This window comes from Bombina bombina, chromosome 4 (assembly GCF_027579735.1).
Source record: "Bombina bombina isolate aBomBom1 chromosome 4, aBomBom1.pri, whole genome shotgun sequence".
In the NCBI taxonomy this organism is placed as follows: Eukaryota; Metazoa; Chordata; class Amphibia; order Anura; family Bombinatoridae; genus Bombina; species Bombina bombina.
In genome coordinates, this window is record NC_069502.1 from 1,024,121,793 (window position 1) to 1,024,139,665 (window position 17,873).

Sequence of the window (17,873 nt, forward strand, 5' to 3'; positions counted from 1 at the left end):
ATGCATTCATTCATTCATCATTCGTACTCAAATGCCCAAGAGCTGCACAAAGTCAGCAACTATTAGTTAAATTCCATTAGCATAACTTGCTATAATCGTAAGATATACTACGGTTAGCTTTATATTTTTAGTTAGTTCAATATTTTCATTTATGCACTTGGCTTGCTAGCCGTTCTATAATGCTTAGGTGTAGGCTAGTCACTATAGTAGTTTTCTAGTGAGCTAAACTATATTGATGTCCTCTAAAACGTAATACACATAACTTCAACCTTTTTACTTATAACTTGGCAGTGCGCCTTCCGTAATTGTAACGCTAAGGTTTCAGTGGTGTAACTGAATACTATATCCTGATTTCAACATTAGCAGTTAAAAAAGTTTGGCTTAAAGCCTAACAACATATTCAAAGCCCTTTTGGCACTAGAGGTTCTAAATTTAAAGCCACATCACCACGAGATGTGAGTGCTAATAAGTGTACACGCTTCAATCCTTGTATTGAATCAACCTCTCTTTTGTAATATTTCTAGATATGTTTAAAACTATCAGTATGAAATATACATATATATATATATTTGGCTAAATATTATAGATACACAGAAAGATTAAATCATTTATCTTTCTTCTCTAATGATTTAAAATGTAAACATTTTATGCTATTGATTAAAAGCTGTCTCAATAAAATAAAAACAACAAAAAATTGTTATAATTGAGTGCTGCCAATGCTTCTTGAGTTGGCTGTGTTTATATATATATATATATATATATATATATACATATACATATATATACAGTATATATACTGTATATATAGATATATCTATAATAGTTAACTGGTTCATAAAAATAATAAAATACACGATAAAAAGGGCATTCAGTTCTTTAACAGCCCAAAAAACCTTAATCCAATAAAAAGCCACCCCAAAAAATAAAAAAGGGCTAACACTAAGCCCCGAATAGGTAATCACCGTTCCTGAAGTCCGTCAGTGAAGGTCTTTTCCAGGCGGCTCCATCATCTTCTATCTTCATCTGGAGCGAAGGCAGCGCAGAGCGGAGGTGTGGAGTGGTGGTCTTCCCCGATGCATGGATCTGGAGCGGTGGTCCTCAGTGGTGGTTCTCAGCAGCGGCGATCCTCAGCAGCATTGAGGCTCCTCTTCATTCGATCTCTGTCGTACACTAAAAATTGAATGAAAGGTACCGCATTCAATTTGGGGTACCTTGCATTCCTATTGGCTGAAATTTTGAAATCAGCCAATAGGATTAGAGCTACTGAAATCATATTGGCTGTTCAAATCAGCCAATAAGATTTCACTAGCTCTTGTCCTATTGTCTGATTTCAAAATCTCAGCCAATAGGAATGCAAGTTACTCCAATAAATATGGGGTACCTTGGATTCAATCTACAGTGTGCGGCGGATGATTGCATGAAGAGGTGCCTCCACGTGGTTGAGGACCTCCGCTCTGGATCCGTGCATCGGGGAAGTCAGTCCGCACCTCCGCTCCGGATGAAGATAGAAGATGATAGAGCCACCTGGAAGAAGACCTTCTCCACCGGACTTTAGGAATGGTAAGTACACTATTTTAAGGTTAGTATTAGCCTTTTTTTTTGGGGGGGGGGTGTTTTTATTTTTAGATTAGGGTTTCTTGGGCTGTAAAAGAGCTGAATGCCCTTTTATTAGCAGTTCCCATACAAATACCCTTTTAGGGGCAATGGGTTAGGGCAATGCCCTACAAAATGCCCTTTAAAGGGCTATTGGTAGTTTAGATTAGGGAGTGTTTTTATTTTGGGGGGCTTTATTTTCATAGGGGTATTAGATTAGGTTTAATTTTTTTTATTTTTGATAAAAAAAAAATATTTTTTTCTGTAATTTTAGACTTTATTTATTTTTCTAATTTTAGATAATTCTTTTGTAATTTAATGTTAGGTTTTAATTTTAAATGAATGTTAGGATTTTTTTTCAAAAAAAGCTTTATTCATATCAAACAAAAGTACATGTCATAAAATGTATGCACAATAGCATACCTCTGAAATATTATAATACAATATATCAATGAATTAAATGTTTAATAACACAATTTATAATTCAGTGTACTTTCTTCTGATCCCCAGTTTTAGCACTTTAGACCACTCATGGGTCTAATACAAAAACGCTTATAAACAATGTTGGGGGTATACGAGAATTAAATTTAACACAACAAATAGATGAGACAAAACAACACAGAAAAACTTGTGTCGAGAGACACAACTAACCAGAAAAGATGTCGGTTTGATATTCAGTTATACCCACAGCTATTGTATTCCCGTATAGAAAGTAAGGTTTAGTTAATTAAACAATATATATAACCTTAGAGACATTTGAGCAAGCCCCACCCCAAAATTATTCAGGCCATCTGAATGGAAATGGAAAGGCAAGGTAGGTGTATCTTGTGGTGTCAGAACCCTGCAACATTTAAGTGGGTTAGTGATAATACTTTATCGGGGGTGTTGTTTAGCTGACAACCAAAGTAGATAGTGTATAGCAAGCTAAGGGGAATTTCGATGTTGAGGCTGTTAGGAATGTATGATGACAGACTGGCGGCGGTAACCTAGCTATAAAATCTATGCGTGTCCCCCACCCGCTGCCGCGGCCGCCGGCCACAAGTGAGGTAGTTCAATGTGTTTAATATGTACGCTATTTAAGCCATCCACCGCCTGAGAATTATAAACTAAAGAAGCGGATATCCCCCTCTGCCCGCTATCAACCTCCCACTTCCTGTGTCTCTGGAGGGTAATAATGGAGTTAATGGGGTAGGAGCTACATGGTTAATTAGTAAAATATTCATATTTTGAACATACATATTAAACTTTAAAACATCAAGTCAAACGGTGGTGTTAAAACCAAACAATGCGGCAAACCTTTTATTTGAGTCCTTACACTAGTCCCAAGCAGTCTATTGGTAAATGCACAATAGAGGAGCACCACCAGCCCCCAGAATATTTCAACTTGCCATGTGGGTCATTATCATCTGCAAAGCCGGTAAATTGACAGGACCGAGTTTCTCCCCTCGGCAGTTTAGGATGTCTGATAACCATAGTGCCAGGGCATAATGTAGAATAGATCTGATACCCAGGAGGGTGATAACGGAGGTCAAGATCCTCCGCCAGCCGTTCATTGTCTGAAATATGATTCGGAGCCGTGGTAAAGGTTGTTAGGCTTAAAGTCCCCAATTTTGCGGTTGTCTTCGGGCTCCCCCAGAGTTCACTTGGCATACTTGCATTGACTTTTAAATGTACTAGGTCCCGCTGCTCCATCTGTAGATGGATCGATGTGACTCCAGGCGCCATCTTAGATGAAGTGTTGCTAAATCTCCTGCTGGATAGGCTTGTGTTTAGTGAGAGGCCGATATCTGGCATGCTGTGCTGGTATAGTGCTTCCTCTGCCCCACACTCACCGCTTTCGAAAGATGATAGTGATATGACAGTAGGGCCACTGTCTGACTGCATGGCTGCTCCTGGCTTCAGCGTGGTAGGTTGCTTGTTTTCCCCAAGTTTTATATGTGTGTCTGGCTCATAGATCACGGGTTGTTGTAGCGCCGGCTCTGCAACTTTAGTAACTGCTAGTCGTTCCATTAAATACAGTATATCCTGCTCCGAAGGAGCTTTATCTATTAGAGCATGCATCAGGGCTTCTAACTTAGCTAAGTGAAGATCCAAAGCAGTGGGGAGGTCATTAACTTCCATTGTGGCCGGCTGGTGTCTGCGGCTGTGCTCACTGGGAGATTACAATACCCAATGCGGTATGCCGATGTTTAGTAAAAAAGGTTGTATTGCTGTAGGTGCTTGAGATAACCAGTTCTGGCTAGACACCCCTGGGATCCAGGGGGGGGACGCTGCCTGTGAGATTGCCGCCGCTACAGGCCTCAATCGTCCAATTCCGCCTCCAGGATCATTAATACAGCAACCAACGATAGGGTTATGTATATATTTGTGCTATAACTCGATCAAGTGTCAGATGCTGTAGGATTAAAGCAATAACCGGCGGATTATTGTTTTTTTCTCCGGGAGCTACAGAAGAGTGCGACTGCACAGAGTCGCTGCCTGGACACGCCCCCCGAATGTTAGGATTTTTTATTTAAAGGGGGTTGTTAGGTTAGGGAGCTTATTTGCGTTGAGGGGGTTTGGCGGTTTAGGAGTTAATTAGGTTTATTGCAATGAGGGGGTTGGCGGTTTAGGGGTTAATAGGTTAATTAGGTTTGTTGTGATGTGGGGGGTTGGCGGCTTAGGGGTTAATATTTTAATTATGTTATTTGTGTTGTTTAATTTGCACATTAGGGGTTAATTAATTTATTATTTTGCGATGTGGGGGTTGGCGGTTTAGGTGTTTGTTAATATTTTTTGCGGGTGATTAGGTTTTTTTTTGTTAATTCTTCGTAAGGGCGGTTTGTTTTTTCTTTGTGTTATACTTCGTTCGGGCGGTTAGGTTTTTTTATTATTTTGTGTGGTCGGTTAGTTTTTTTTGTTATTTTGTGCGGGTGGTGAGATGGTTTTTTTTGTTATTTTGTGCGGGCGGTTGCATGGATTTTTCTTTATTGCTTTGTTTGCCTATGCTGCATCCAAGTGGATTCCAAAAATAGCAGGCTGGTGAAAGAATATATGTTTGTGTATATATATCAATTATAGCCTTTATATGGTTATACCACATCACCACAATTGTTTAGCCATGCTAAGGTTCTATTTTTTCGTCAGTACATAGACGATTTGATTTTGATATGGGATGGATCTGAAAATGAACTATTAAGTTGGTTACAACAACTCAACCAGGTCTTACCCAATCTGCAGTTTAAAATGGAATACAGCAATACTACAGTGGATTTTCTAGATCTGAGAATCTCCAAACAGGAGGGTGGTTTGGGGACAACCCTATACCGTAAAACAACGGATCAAAATTCATTGTTACAAGCTACCAGCTGCCACCCACCTGGTCTCAAGCGAGCTCTACCTATATCACAATTTAAATGGGTAATACGTAACAACAGTGACCCTTTAAAAGCCAAAGAGAAATTACTGGATATGAAAAAAAGATTCTTACAATGCGGATACCAGGAATCACAGATTGATAAACATCTTGCACAATTCTGGGATATGAAACAAGAAGAGGCACTATGTACTAAGGAACCACAAGTGGATAATAGACTATCCTACCTCACCACATATACCATGGACAAAAAGGAATTACCATGAACCATAAAGAAAAATTGGGAGATTGTGACCACAGATACCACACTGCCCTTCACTACAATGGGTCCACCAAGAGTGAGCTATAGACGGTTGCTACGTGGTGATGGTGGTGGGTAATGTATAAATATGTACTTTATTTTTGTAATGATTTTAATGGTCTGAGGACGGGGCTAACCACCCCGAAACGTCACTGAAGTAATGTATTAAAAATATTCTGACTTAAGACCCGGAGAGTGCGCTCCTATTTTGAACACATTTGTGTGTATATATATATATATATATATATATATATACACACACGCATAAATTTCTTATATGAATACCACAAAACATTTTAAAAAAAGGTGTAGAGCTAATTAAAGTGTGTTCTTTTGTTTATATTTAAATACTCCTACACATACAAAAGTGCACAATGTTGTAAAACATGTCAGTATCAGTTTTTTTTCACCTCTTTGGTTTAAGATAAATTATGATTCTATGGATTTTGTTTTTATTCTATGTACTAATGCTGTATTTCTTATTTAATTAAGTTTCCGTTAAGTTTAAAAAAGAAATTGCTTAAATTATATCTTTAAATTATTAAACTTCTACTCAGAAACTTTTATTAAAACATGTATTTATGGTTCAAATTAACTGTTGAATGTTAAAAAATATTAATAATGACATTACCCAAAATGTTATGAAATTCTTATCTGAACACCAATATTGGTTTGATTATTGGTTTAGTTTCAAGTCTTAAGTTTCTGTGCAGTTACAAAAAGAAGCAAAAATCACCTGTTTTGCCATGCAATTCACATAGATATTCTGTTGGATTGTGATATAGGCCACTGTTTGATAACTGATGGTCATTAGCACTAATCACTTTTTTTGCATAAAATTAAATATTATGGTAAATGTGTTCCTAAATTTAGAAATGTATTATAACTGTGCTTCTATGCTTGAAATATTATCTTATTTTTTGGTATCCTAATAGCTACCTGACTTATGCAACAATAGATAAGTGTTTTTTCTAATCATGCCTACATTAGTCTTGTTTTCTTAGTGTGCAGAAAGATAATATCAGCTATTCATGCAATGCAATTTACCACTATAAGCAATGGTATCAGATATTTTACAAACCTACGTCAATCAGATCCTAAATGATTCAGATATAGTTCTGATGTGCATTACAGCTTTGGACAAATGCAAATGAGTCAGAATTTGTATGATTCATCGAGCCATTTCATATACGAACAGCCAAATAGATTAATGGACAAAGCATATGAAAAACAAATGGTTTGGTACCAGAAAAAGGTGCAGGAATGTAGGAAAGGAGTTATATTGTTTGGTTAATAAGCTTCTTTGTTTTTAATGATGCACAGGGGTCTTACAATTAATTTGTCCATTATCCCCTGTCCAATCCTACTATAGTATTACTGAGAGATGTTAGGGACAGCCGGTCAGCTACTTAATACTGGATTTTATTTATACAGGAGATGTATCACTTGTAACATTGAAAGATATTTTTTTTTTAACTTTGAATCCTATAATATTTGTGTTAATATAATTGTCTATATTAGCTGTTCCTATTGAAAATAACAATAATAAATCTGAACACAATGTTCGTCTGAACTGAATACCTTCATGGATAAAATTCAGCCTAACCGCATTTAAAAAAATCTGACACAAAATCTTTCAGCGAAAACAAATTTGTGCATTTGTCTAGTGTATATTATGTCTTGGTAGCAGAATGATTTTATTATTTTCTTTGCATTAGAGCATTGGTTCATTCCAGTATTGCCTGCCTAAATATTTATGGGTTTAAACCTTTAAAGTCAAAGTCAGATCTGGGCTGCCAATGCAGTACTAGTCCGGAGCAAGACATAGAGGCCTATCTATCAAGCTCTGAATGGAGCTTGAGGCCCCGTGTGTATCTGGCGGGCCTGCAAGCTCGCCAGAAACACCAGTTATGAAGCAGTGGTCTAAAGACCGCTGCTCCATAACCCTGTCCGCCTGCTCTGATGAGGCAGACAGGAATTGCCGGAATTCAACCAGATTGAGTACGATCAGGTTGATTGACACCCCTGCTGGCGGCTGATTGGCCGCGAGTCTGCAGGGGGCGGTGTTGCACCAGCACTCTTGTGAGCTGCTGGTGCAATGCTGAATACGGAGAGCGTATTGCTCTCCGCATTCAGCGATGTCTGTCGGACCTGATCCGCACTGTCGGATCAGGTCCGACAGACATATGATAAATAGGTCTCATAGCCACTGATCTAGTCACTGATTGTGAAAGTGCATAGCTGGCAATCATTGGCTCATGTTCTACCCAGGATCAACAGTCCATTGCCAATCTGGAGATAACTATGACTAACGGCTAGATTTAGAGTTTTGTCGGTAAGGACCCGTGTAGCTAACGCCGGCTTTTTTCTGGCCGCACCATAAAAATAACTCTGGTATTGAGAGTTCACATAAAGGCTGCGTTAGGCTCCAAAAAAGGAGCGTAGAGCATTTTTAACGCAGCTTCAACTCTCTATACCAGAGTTGCTTAAGCAAGCGGCCAGCCTCAAAAACGTGCCCGTGCACGATTCCCCCATAGAAAACAATGGGGCTGTTTGAGCTGAAAAAAACATAACACCTGCAAAAAAGCCGCGTTCAGCTCCTAACGCAGCCCCATTGTTTGCTATGCGGAAACACTTCCTACGTCTGCACCTAACACTCTAACATGTACCCCGAGTCTAAACACCCCTAACCTTACACTTATTAACCCCTAATCTGCCGCCCCCCGCTATCGCTGACCCCTGCATATTATTATTAACCCCTAATCTGCCGCTCCGTAAACCGCCGCTACTTACATTATCCCTATGTACCCCTAATCTGCTGCCCTAACATCGCCGACCCCTATATTATATTTATTAACCCCTAATCTGCCCCCCACAACGTCGCCTCCACCTGCCTGCACTTATTAACCCCTAATCTGCCAAGCGGACCTGAGCGCTACTATAATAAAGTTATTAACCCCTAATCCGCCTCACTAACCCTATAATATATAGTATTAACCCCTAATCTGCCCTCCCTAACATCGCCGACACCTAACTTCAATTATTAACCCCTAATCTGCCGACTGGAGCTCACCGCTATTCTAATAAATGTATTAACCCCTAAAGCTAAGTCTAACCCTAACACTAACACCCCCCTAAATTAAATATAATTTTAATCTAACGAAATTAATTAACTCTTATTAAATAAATTATTCCTATTTAAAGCTAAATACTTACCTGTAAAATAAATCCTAATATAGCTACAATATAAATTATAATTACATTGTAGCTATTTTAGGATTAATATTTATTTTACAGGCAACTTTGTAATTATTTTAACCAGGTACAATAGCTATTAAATAGTTAAGAACTATTTAATAGTTACCTAGTTAAAATAATTACAACATTACCTGTAAAATAAATCCTAACCTAAGTTACAATTAAACCTAACACTATACTATCATTAAATTAATTAAATAAAATACCTACAATTACCTACAATTAAACCTAACACTACACTATCAATAAATTAATTAAATACAATATCTACAAATAACTACAATGAAATAAACTAACTAAAGTACAAAAATAAAAAAGAACTGTTACAAAAAATAAAAAAATATCTACAAACATAAGAAAAATATTACAACAATTTTAAACTAATTACACCTACTCTAAGCCCCCTAATAAAACAACAAAGCCCCCCAAAATAAAAAATGCCCTACCCTATTCTAAATTACTAAAGTTAAAAGCTCTTTTACCTTACCAGCCCTGAACAGGGCCCTTTGCGGGGCATGCCCCAAGAAGTTCAGCTCTTTTGCCTGTAAAAAAAACATACAATACCCCCCCCAACATTACAACCCACCACCCACATACCCCTAATCTAACCTAAACCCCCCTTAAATAAACCTAACACTAAGCCCCTGAAGATCTTCCTACCTTATCTTCACCATACCAGGTTCACCGATCCGTCCTGAAGAGCTCCTCCGATGTCCTGATCCAATCCCAAGCGGGGGGCTGAAGATGTCCATGATCCGGTAGAAGTCTTCATCCAAGCGGGGCAGAAGAGGTCTTCCATCCGATTGAAGTCTTCATCGAAGCGGGGCAGAAGAGGTCTTCCATCCGATTGAAGTCTTCATCCAGACGGCATCTTCTATCGACATCCATCTGGAGCGGAGCGGCAGCATCCTGAAGACCTCCGACGCGGAACATCCATCCTGGCAGACGACTGAACGACGAATGACGGTTCCTTTAAATGATGTCATCCAAGATGGCGTCCCTCGAATTCCGATTGGCTGATAGGATTCTATCAGCCAATCGGAATTAAGGTAGGTATATTCTGATTGGCTGATGGAATCAGCCAATCAGAATCAAGTTCAATCCGATTGGCTGATCCAATCAGCCAATCAGATTGAGCTCGCATTCTATTGGCTGTTCCGATCAGCCAATAGAATGCGAGCTCAATCTGATTGGCTGATTGGATCAGCCAATCGGATTGAACTTGATTCTGATTGGCTGCAATGTAATTATAATTTATATTGTAGCTATATTAGGATTTATTTTACAGGTAAGTATTTAGCTTTAAATAGGAATAATTTATTTAATAAGAGTTAATTAATTTCGTTAGATTAAAATTATATTTAACTTAGGGGGGTGTTAGTGTTAGGGTTAGACTTAGCTTTAGGGGTTAATACATTTATTAGAATAGCGGTGAGCTCCAGTCGGCAGATTAGGGGTTAATAATTGAAGTTAGGTGTCGGCGATGTTAGGGAGGGCAGATTAGGGGTTAATACTATTTATTATAGGGTTAGTGAGGCGGATTAGGGGTTAATAACTTTATTATAGTAGCGCTCAGGTCCGCTCGGCAGATTAGGGGTTAATAAGTGTAGGCAGGTGGAGGCGACGTTGAGGGGGGCAGATTAGGGGTTAATAAATATAATATAGGGGTCGGCGGTGTTAGGGGCAGCAGATTAGGGGTACATAGGGATAACGTAGGTGGCGGCGCTTTGCGGTCGGCAGATTAGTGGTTAATAAGTGTAGGTAGCTGGCGGCGACGTTGTGGGGGGCAGATTAGGGGTTAATAAATATAATATAGGGGTCGGCGGTGTTAGGGGCAGCAGATTAGGGGTACATAAGGATAACGTAGTTGGCGGTCGGCAGATTAGGGGTTAAAAAAATTTAATCGAGTTGCGGCGATGTGGGGGGACCTCGGTTTAGGGGTACATAGGTAGTTTATGGGTGTTAGTGTACTTTAGAGTACAATAGTTAAGAGCTTTATAAACCGGCGTTAGCCCAGAAAGCTCTTAACTACTGACTTTTTTCCTGCGGCTGGAGTTTTGTCGTTAGATTTCTAACGCTCACTTCAGACACGACTCTAAATACCGGAGTTAGAAAAATCCCATTGAAAAGATAGGATACGCAATTGACGTAATCGGATCTGCGGTATGGAAAAGTCGCGGCTGAAAAGTGAGCGTTAGACCCTTTTTTGAGTGACTCCAAATACCAGAGTTAGCCTAAAACCAGCGTTAGGAGCCTCTAACACTGGTTTTCACGGCTAACACCAAACTCCAAATCTAGGCCTAAGTGTTTAAACCCTTTGCAAGGTTCAACACAAGCAATAGAGCAATAGTAATATTTACTACTGTTCTTTAATGTCCCTTTAACTCTGAGTTGGCATTGAACTTAGTAAGCTAACATTAGTGTTCATTAGAGTGTTTTAAATTACTTAGAATTATGCTTGCACTGGGTTTTGTTTTCATAAAAGGAATTGGTACACATGTGCTGAATCATATAAAGAGGACATGTATCTGTAAAACACTTACTAGGAAATAACAGATAACCATCTTTATGTAAAAAAAAAAGTTGATTATTGGCAAGAAGGTGTGGAGCTTCACAACATTTTCTCTTGCAATGTTAAATTTTGCAACTGGTTGCTGTATAGGAGTCATGCAAGTGTCAGGTTTCCTATCTGGGAACCTTGCCTGGATGAACGTTGATAGATGTAGATTAAAATATAACACTTGTGCAGAAGAGCAGCTGAGGTTTTGTAGTGTCACAGTTGTAAAGGACTATCTGCTACTAGTGTTTTGTGTGTAAACATTGAAACACAACAGGGTATTCCATTATTTTATAACTCAGTGCAGAAAGAAAGAAAATGTTCACTATTCTTTGGAAGCAAGGAAAGCAAATGTGTTCAAAATGCAAACTTTAACATAAATAGTTTACAATCACAAGAATCAGGGACTATGCATAGAAGATTTACTTGACATACATTAGGGGGCATGTTGAGTATAAACAAAAATGGATAAAATGCATCAGATTTTTTTATTTATTTATTTTTTGCATTGACATTGAAACCTTGTTTTTTGCACTATACCTGTAAAAGGTCTGACAGATTTTAGAGACCAAACTGACAAGTATAATTCATATCAAGGCTAGAGTATACATTGCATTGTAATTCAATTTTAAAGGAAGACACCAATGTAATTTAAAAAGCTGAGCCGCTATCACAAAAAAAACCCATGTGTTAGTAGATATGGAATAATTCTACTATATTACTTATAGTTACTGACAAATAATAGGTCTGGTATTAATCTGTAGAATGCTATAAAAATAAAAACAAATATTTTCAACCACTGTAACTCTCCCTCATAAACCAGCAAGCATCTACTCTTACTCTTAACTATTAAGGATTAAGAACTCATATTTATGTGTTGTTATAACAAGGGGCCAAAAATAAAAGAAATAGAAAATAAAATTATACAAATGTACTAGCTTAAAACCACAATTAAGCTTTGAACAGTTCAATAATGCTGAGAGTTTATTTTGATGCAGGCATTTATAAAAGAAACACCAATATAGATGTAGTACATTGTCTGGGCTGTGTTGCAAAGCCCCAGACTGCTTGGCCACTCCCTTTGATAATTTTTACTCCATCTTCAGACTAATAGCGCACTATCAACCACATCTCATTCGTACCCTGACAGCTGAGCCTCTGCCTCTGTACTCCTAGCCCAAGAATAAATTAATGTTATATTGAGAGGCATGATAATGTCAATGATTGGGTATGTTATGTTTGCTAATGTCTTGCTTTGCCTAATGTACTGATAAATGACTGTGTGTATAGTATTGTTTAATTAGTGACTGTTTTCCGTTGCGGTGGTTTCCAATGTCTACTTGTAAGTGATGTTCTGTTATACAAATATTAATAAATATATTTAAACGTATGTTTTACAAGTATTTGTGTGCGTATTCATATGTATTTGTGTGAGCTGAAATTGCCTTACAATATACTGATCAATAATAGATTACAGGGAGACATAATAAATATTGCAATTGTCTATATATACTGTATATATTGAATGCATGTGAGCCATATAACATATACCACAAACGTGGTTTCATATACACATAACCTTTTTAACATTCAATCACATTATTGTGTTCTTTGAAAATATTAAAAGCATATTCCCATTCGAAATTTAGTAGGGTAATATTAAGTATACAATCCAAGTAGTAAAAATCAAAACAAGCAGGGAAATTGTGATTTCTATCTTTGTAAAATGAAGGAAATATTGAGCTAGTGCTGTGACTACTTTCAGAAAGGTTTCATTTAAAACAGAGTCTATTGATTGTTGTGAACTGTAGACAGAAACCAAGCCATTAAAGGAAAACTGCATTTAAGAATTTTCAGATTGGGAATCATTACTATGGCAACACAGAGCAACATGAGAAAAGAATAATCACTTTAGTATTTTTCAGGAAACACCCACATTATGATCTTCAAATCTAGACAGACAAAAGAATAAAAATGAATGAGTGTTTTTTAGACCTTGTATCCCTGAATATGCTGTATTGAGATCCTTAACCCATATGTGATTAGTTGAGCTAGTTCTGAATAAAAGTGTCTTTATATTACATCAAATATAAACATGTTTACTTGATATGTAAAGCACAAGTTAAAAAGCTGTTCCTTGCTAGAAACACTTCCATTTTTAATTTGCATACTGAGAATAACAGTTAGGGATAGAGAAGAGAGAAACTATGATTGAATTATAAAAATGGTTAAAAAGAACAAATAGTATTAAAGGAAAGCATGAGGAAAACAGTAAAACATTGAAGCAAAAAGAAAAGATGAAAAAGGAAAAGTGGGCACACACTGGAAATAAAGCAAAGGTAATGAGGGAAAAACAGAGAACAAACAGGCAGGGGATCAACATAAGGGAAATGCACACCTCCCAATTTTAATTCCCTGCATTTTTGGGTGGCTCAAGGTCTGGGTGATCTGTGGGCAGAGTTTCTGTAAAGTAGGATTGTTGTGCAGTAACACAACAGGGGTTGTGCTACTCTAGGGGCAAAGCTCTATCTGCCAGTAGTGACGTTTGGGCAGTCTCCAGTTTCAATTATAGAAAATGGGACAAAAATGATGGAAGCAGCAAGAGGGACAACAGGACAGAGAGACCAACATATGGCCATGCACCAAAAAGATTTTAAAGTTGGGTATATTAGAGATAGCAAGGAGAAAAGATGATGAGCTAAGCAAACTGGGGGACATAAAATCAAGTAACATTGAGCAGATAAGGTGAATGAAACAAGCTAAGCGAAGGAGATAAAGAGAGGAATTATTAGAAGTTCTACAGAGTAGGTACAACATAGTCTTGTAGGTAAACTTAGATAGAAGTGATTGATAAGTAAGAAGAACAATGTGGGCAGGTGGTGATTATTTAGAAAACAGGCAAAAAAATGAATCTGTGTTAGTAAGGACTTTGTATATTAGGGTCCAAACCATTGAAGGCTGTTTGACAATAGAATAACTGAGATAGAACAATGAGTAATCTCTATTAGTCTGGGGCATTTAAAATAGATTGGTGTGATGAGAGTCGGAGTTTAGAATTTCATTTAAAGGGATTTAGTGACTTGTTAGTTATGATGTTAAAAAATTACAGACCTTGGCAATTTTGTTTAGGCTTTTGAAGCATGATTTAGTTTGCAACTGCAAATGGGGATAGCTAAGTTTACTATGACTCCAAGATAGCAAACCTGAGGGGTTGGTATGATTTTTATAAACTACAGACATAAAGGAGTTTAAAAAGAAGCAGTTGCACTTGGTGTTAAGAGGCTAAGCTATCCAGGAGAAACATTCAGATACATTGGTTGGCATGTGATAGGTTGGAAGACAAACAATATGGAGTTCAAAGATATGTTTTGATGAGTACAGAGATGGTACCAGAATCCAAAATGCACCCCTACATGACAATAAAAATGAAAGGAGGATGTGTGAAAGACAGATAAAATCCTTGTTATTTAAACTAAGAAAAGGCAAAGCCATGAAGGTCAAATAAAATACAGATTTGTAGTGTTTGGAGATGGTAAGCTGTGTCAATGAAGACCGAGAGCTCTAATGTAAGAGTTTGACTTAGTCATTATTATTTGGGAGTGCTCCTTCATTAGGGCACTATACGTGAAAACCAGAAAGCAAAGGGTCTAGATGAACAGAGTTACAGAAAGAAAGGTCAGAGATCTAAAGAACAGAGAAGTCATTTAGGGTTGGATGAGAAGATATGATATAACCTTTTACTTTAAGCCTTCTGCCATGTTGTATTCAAGATTTTATTTTTAAAAATATTTTCCTCTTGAGAAATATTGGGGTAGCCAGCTTATCCATTCAAATATACAGAAACATACATTAAAATAAGCCAGTTTTAAGCACAGCTGTGTTTTTCTTACCAGTATATATAACAAGTGTACTTGCATCTCCCTTTACTTCCACTGATTTAATCTTATTTTTTACTAGAATACTGAGAGAGGCTGTTTCTCACAAAGCGGAATATAAAGCTCATGGGGCTAATTTTACCTGGGGCAGCTGTTAATCTTTTAGTTACAGAGGAGACTGTGACATTTCAAGTTTTCAGTATACATAGAAGCTTTATGGCCCAGGAGAAACCTCTGCCTAGGGGGCTCCACATAAGTATGTCTAGCCTGGGCTTATTTCTTTTCTATTGGAAAAAATATCAACCTCTGTTGACAAACAGTGCTTTAATATTTAATGCAGTTTTCCCACAAAATAACAGAGAAAAAGAGCATGCAACTAGTTATATTCAGAACCTGAATCACAAAGGATTCTATGACTGCGGGAAAACATTTCTAGCTTATATATTACTCGGCTGATTAAATAACCAACACTGTATTTGAACCTCCCTAAAATGTCTTTTTCAAATCCCAAAAGATCACCATAGAGGGGAAACATACAATTATTTTTTTTAAAAGATTGCCTTAATATTAATGAAAAACATTTAAACATTTTAAAACTTCAGCTTAAATACCAAATATTACTTTAAGGACAACTTTCCTGAAAACAATGTTGAAATTTATGTCTTCTACAGAATAACTGTATTTAATCCACTGACAGCATTAACATTGAATTAGACAACATAATTATATAATACAGAGTTTGGGAAAATGTTCATAAGTGATTATATCATTTTATAGTCACAGCACAGATTAACCTATATTAAAAATGCATATGCTGAAGAGCACTTACTATTGATCTGATTTTATTCTCTTTTGCAAGTTCAAGTGAAGAGTTATAGCAACTTGTAAGGGCCTTGTTGTGATGTTCATTTATCTGACCTCTTGCAATAGGTCCCACAGTGTGTATAACATCTGAGGAAGAAAAAGAGAAATGATTGTTAATCACATGCCGTGTGTGAAATAAAAGTTATTTTAAAAAAATGCAACATCAAGGAAAAAAACATTTAAAATTTAGTTCTCCATAAAATGTTTGATTATGTACAGTTAAAAACAACTTTGCAAGGTGTTTTCATATTTTATTTAGACCCCTATACCTAAAATGTATCTCTGAAATGTCTGTTTTATTTCAGTTGCCCCAGAGAAGATGGAGTGCATTGCTTAGTTAAAGCACTATCTACCTTAACTTGGCATAGAAGATGGCAAAACCTAAGGGGATTTTCAATGGCTATGCCCAGGACTATAAAACAATGCAAATGTTGCTGACAATTCTGACAAATGACAGACCTTGGCAATTTTGTTTAGGCTTTTGAAGCATGATTTAGTTTGCAACTGCAAATGGGGATAGCTGAGTTTAGTATGACTCCAAGATAGCAAACCTGAGGCGTTGGTATGATTTTTATAAACTACAGACATAAAGGAGTTTAAAAAGAAGTTGCACTTGGTGGTAAGAGGCTAAGCTATCCAGGAGAAAAATTCAGATACATTGGTTGGCATGTGATAGGTTGGAAAATTTAGTATAGAAGATGGCATAAGCTAAGGGGATTTTCAATGGCTATGCCCAGGACTATAAAACAATGCAAATGTTGCTGACAATTCTTTTTTTAATCTTTTATTTTATATGCAGATCACTTAAAAGGACACTAAGATTTTCTCTATTTTAATGGTCCATTCTACCTGCTGGAATTTACTTAATTGTTTGGAAACTGTTCATTTTCCTTTACTTTGTCATTTGAAATAGCTGTTTTTGCATGTGGAAACCCCCACTTATACTAGAAAAAATAAATAACAAATATATTATCTATAGAAAAGCTAAGTAAACAGGAGTCAATAGCACTAATTAATCTCCGAGTGGGGTGCAGGTGAGAGGGATATTTTTTAATCTGAAATAGCTGGTTGTGCTTAGCCTTAAATTACATACGGCTAGATTTAGAGTTCTGCGGCCAAAGTGGTGCGTTAGCTACGCATGCTTTTTTTCTCCCGCACCTTTTAAACACCGCTGGTATTTAGAGTTCACAGAAGGGCTGCGTTAGGCTCCAAAAAAGGGAGCGTAGAGCATATTTACCGCCACTTCAACTCTCGATACCAGCGGTGCTTATGGACGCGGCCAGCTTCAAAAACGTGCACGATTCCCCCATAGGAGACAATGGGGCTGTTTGAGCTGAAAAAAAAACCTAACACCTGCAAAAAAGCAGCGTTAAGCTCTAACGCAGCCCCATTGTTTCCTATGGGAAAACACTTCCTAAGTCTGCACCTAACACCCTAACATGTACCCCGAGTCTAAACACCCCTAACCTTACACTTATTAACCCATAATCTGCCGCCCCCGCTATCGCTGACTCCTGCATATTTTTTTAACCCCAATCTGCCGCTCCGTAACACCGCCGCAAACTACGTTATCCCTATGTACCCCTAATCTGCTGCCCCTAACACCGCCGACCCCTATATTATATTTATTAACCCCTAATCTGCCGTCCCCGCTATCGCTGACCCCTGCATATTATTATTAACCCCTAATCTGCCGCTCCGTACACCGCCGCAACCTATGTTATACCTATGTACCCCTAACTTCACCTACCTACACTTATTAACCCCTAATCTGTCGACCGGAACTCGCCGCTACTATAATAAATGTATTAGCCCCTAAAGCTAAGTCTAACCCTAACACTAACACCCCCCTAAGTTAAATATAATTTTTATCTAACGAAATAAATTAACTCTTATTAAATAAATTATTCCTATTTAAAACAAAATACTTACCTGTAAAATAAACCCTAATATAGCTACAATATAAATTATAATTATATTGTAGCTATTTTAGGATTAATATTTATTTTACAGGCAACTTTGTAATTATTTTAACCAGGTACAATAGCTATTAAATAGTTAATAACTATT

At 37.3% G+C, this 17,873-nt stretch overlaps 1 protein-coding gene across 1 annotated transcript in view; it reads right to left on the reverse strand.

The window, feature by feature from the left end:
• The window catches only part of LOC128657721 (ADP-ribose glycohydrolase MACROD2), a 1,711,614-nt gene extending 1,695,732 nt beyond the window's left edge, over positions 1 to 15,882 (reverse strand). The window contains exon 1 of the mRNA XM_053712124.1: positions 15,769 to 15,882. The gene's annotated coding sequence lies outside the window, so the exon portion shown is untranslated. The remainder of the gene's footprint in view (positions 1 to 15,768) is intronic.
• Positions 15,883 to 17,873: the final 1,991 nt, after the last annotated feature.